Source organism: Pongo pygmaeus, chromosome 4 (assembly GCF_028885625.2).
Source record: "Pongo pygmaeus isolate AG05252 chromosome 4, NHGRI_mPonPyg2-v2.0_pri, whole genome shotgun sequence".
Taxonomy (NCBI): Eukaryota; Metazoa; Chordata; class Mammalia; order Primates; family Hominidae; genus Pongo; species Pongo pygmaeus.
In genome coordinates, this window is record NC_072377.2 from 82,898,490 (window position 1) to 82,902,156 (window position 3,667).

The window sequence follows — 3,667 nt, forward strand, 5'->3', positions numbered from 1 at the left end:
ATTTCTATGAATATTTTTATACTTTTCCTACATATTTTTGATCTATAAACAATATATAGTTGTACTTCAAATGTTTTAAAATTTTATAGAAGTAACATATATACCTCTTTTTTCTTGAGATGGGGTCTCCCTGTGTTTCCCAGGCTGGTCTCAAACTCCTGAGTTCAAGGGATCCTCCCTCCTCAGCTCCCCCAACAGTGCTGATATTACAGGCATGAGCCACCATGCCCTGCCTACATGCTTTTTTCTGTTTGTGGTTGTTGTTGTTTTTTTTTGTCACTTAACATCATGTTTCTGAGAATTAACCATGTTGAAAGATGGTAAATTTAGTTTTTCACAGATGTCATATTAGTTCATTCATTTTCATTTCTGTATTTTTTTTAATGTAGGGACTATCCTATATACATTTATTGATTACTATATGATGGAGATTGAGGTTGTTTCCAGATTTTTACTATTATAGATAATATTATTATTGGTGGAGGTCTATTCCAATGGGGCTTTTCCTGTAGCTGCATGTTGTTGGAAACTCCTCATAGACTTAACTCTGTGGTTTTGTTTACTCACAGGACTATTAGTTAGGTCTGTGGGAAGGAACTACAAGACAGTTGCTAAAATTATGAAAGACCTAATAATGTATCTTTTACTGTAGATATTGGCATATTCCACAGATCTGTACTATTATTCTTGAGTGTGATAGCTTAGAAATGAGTATGATTGAACGCATTCATGTTTAGAGAGGGTGTCAAATTGAGGACCAGGAAGATCCAACTACTCTAAAAATTACCCTAAGGTAAATTGGTTGTAGAAATTAGATCCCAAAGATTATTGATTTTTTCCATAGGTGAATTTTGAAGCCTTCATGAATATATCCATATTAAAAGGAGATGAAAGAAGCCAAAATAAAAGAATTATGGTATGACAGGATAACTGGATTAAGTACTACTTCTATTAAAAAGGGCTAATTTGAAGATAAATCTATTGAAGATAACTTTTGACTCCAACTCTTTAGAGGAACTAAAGGGACCTTGATAGACAGTGGAAGGAACCCCAACATGAAATTTCTTGAATGAAAATTTATTGACTTAATAATAATAATACTATGAACCTTATGGCAGACATGGAGAGGCATAGCCCAGATCCTCTTTCAAGGAAAGGTTTGTTGCCTCAACTGCTGAGAGTGCTGTCAGTGTACAACGTTCATCCAGCTTTCAGTCCCTTTAGAGAATCATTTCAGTTTCACCCAAGGTTGACCCTTCCAAGGACAATCCACATCCCATGATTGGGCGAATGCATAGACACCTGGCCCACTGTAGGAGCAACTTAGCTCCATAGCTCCCCATGGAGTCAGGGCTATTGGACCCCCATCACAGCATGATGTCTTCATCTTCCTTCTCCGCTCCCTCCTATTCTTTTCAACAAAGGGCACACCCTAGTAAACAACCAGCACATTAAATTCTGTCAACATTAACAGATTAATGAAGAAAAATATGATTATCTCAATATATGCTACAAGCTACTCTGTGGGAGAGAGAGGCCATATGGAGGAGCACGGAAGCCCCAGACACATGAGTGGAGAAGCCATATTGGATGTCCAGCCTGGTCAAGCCCCAAGTGAGAACCACCCAAGCAAGCCCAGAACCACCAACCAAGCCCTATAGAGACAAGAGAAACAATAATAAATCATTGTTTTTGCATCACTTTAAATCTTAGAATGGCTTGTTACAAAGCAGTATTATGAGAACCATAGAATAGAAGAAAACAGCCTATGGCAAAACCCCATCTCTACAAAAAATACAAAGATTAGCCAGGCATGGTGGTGCACACCTATAGTCCCAGCTACTAGGAAGGCTGAGGTGGGAAGATTGCTTGACCCGGTAGGTTGAGGCTTCAGTGGGCTGTGCTTGTGCCATTGCACTCCAGCCTGGAAGACAGAGTGAGACACTGTCTCAACAACAACAAAAAGAATAGAAGAAAACTTTCTGGCAAGGTGTGGTGACTCATGCCTGTAATCCCACACTTTGGGAGTGGGAGGCCAAGGTGGGCGGATCACTTGAGGCCAAGAGTTCTGGACCAGCCTGGGCAACATGGGGAAAACCTGTCTCTACAAAAAAAAAAAAAAAAAAAAAAAAAAAGAAGTAGAAAACTAAACTACCAAAAGCTATCTATGACAAATACCTTAAGAACGATAAATTTGTAGAATTATTTTCATGAATGTCCAGAAGACGACTAATAAATACCAGAAGTTCCTAATCAACACTCTATTGGAGGCTTTGGCTATAAGACCTGGGGGCAGAATAATACCCCCACGACACAATATGTACGTGTGCTTATCTCTAAAACCTGTGAATATGTGAATTAGCAAAGGGAGAAAGGAGAACAAAGGCTACAGATGGCATTAAGATTGCTAATCATCTGACCTTAAAATAGATTATCCACGGCTACTCTGGGCACATTGCCTACGGGGTAGCCCTTCTCTGCAAGGAGCAGTACCTCTGCTGTTATGTGGGTCACTTGAGGTCAGGAGTTTGAGACCGACCTGGCCAACATGGCTAAACCCCATCTCTACTAAAAATACAAAAATTATCCAGGTGTGGCAGTGCATGCCAGTAATCCCAGCTACTCAGGAGGCTGAGGCAGGAGAATCACTTGAACCTGGGAGGCAGCGGTTGCAGTGAGCCAAGATTGCACCATCGCATTCCAGCCTGGGTGATGGAGTGAGACTCTGTTTAAAAATAATAATAAAAATTAAAAATAAAAGCAAACAAAAATAGAGCATCCTGGACTATCCAGGTGGGACTAATGTAATCACAGCGTCCTTAGAATTGGAATAGGCAGGCAGAAGTCAAGAGTCAGAGAAAGAGATGTGGTAACAGAAGTAGGATCTGTCCCTGAGAAAGACTGATGTATTGAGAAAAGAACTTCACCCACTGTTGCTGGCTTATAAGATGAAGGAAGGAGGCCACAGCCTGGAAATGTGGGGAGTATCTTGAAGCTAGAGAGAGCATGGAAATGGATTCTGTTGCAGAGCCTCCAGAAGGAATGAACCCTTCAGACACCTTGGTTTTAGCCCAGTAAGGCTCATTTCAGACTTCTGACCTCTTGAACTTTAATAAGTTTGAGTTTTAAGTCTTTAAGTTTGTGGTAATTTGTTAAAGCAGCTATAAAACTCTAACAGAAAACCATATATGTATATATTGGTCAGGTGCCGTGACTCATGCCTGTAATCCCAGCACTTTGGGAGGGTGAGGGGGGGTGGATTACATGAGGTCAGGAGTTCAAAACTAGCCTGACCAACATGGTGAAACCCTGTATCTACTAAAAATACAAAAATTAGCTGGGCATTGTGGTGGGTGCCTATAATCCCAGCTACTTGGGAAGCTGAGGCAGGAGAACCATTTGAACCCGGGAGGTGGAGGTTGCAGTGAGCCGGGATTGTGCCACACTTCAGCCTGGGCGGCAGAGCAAGACTCCATCTTAAAAACAAAAACAAAAAATACCATAAATATATTGTAATATTATATATATAAGGGATATAATGAATAAAAAGTAAGACAAAATGTGCATTTGGGGATGTGTATATTATTCTTTTTCTCGAAAACACTTTTTAGAAATGCTGTTATTGTTCTAGGTTCTGTAATTGCCAGACGGATTCTTCTTGCCCACT

General features: G+C 40.3%; 1 non-coding gene across 1 annotated transcript; it reads left to right on the forward strand.

The window, feature by feature from the left end:
- Window positions 1-478: 478 nt before the first annotated feature.
- On the forward strand, window positions 479-610 carry LOC129037713 (small nucleolar RNA SNORA18). Its single transcript, XR_008502940.1, has one exon. It is a non-coding gene; the product is annotated as a small nucleolar RNA SNORA18 (small nucleolar RNA).
- The last annotated feature ends 3,057 nt before the right edge of the window (window positions 611-3,667 follow it).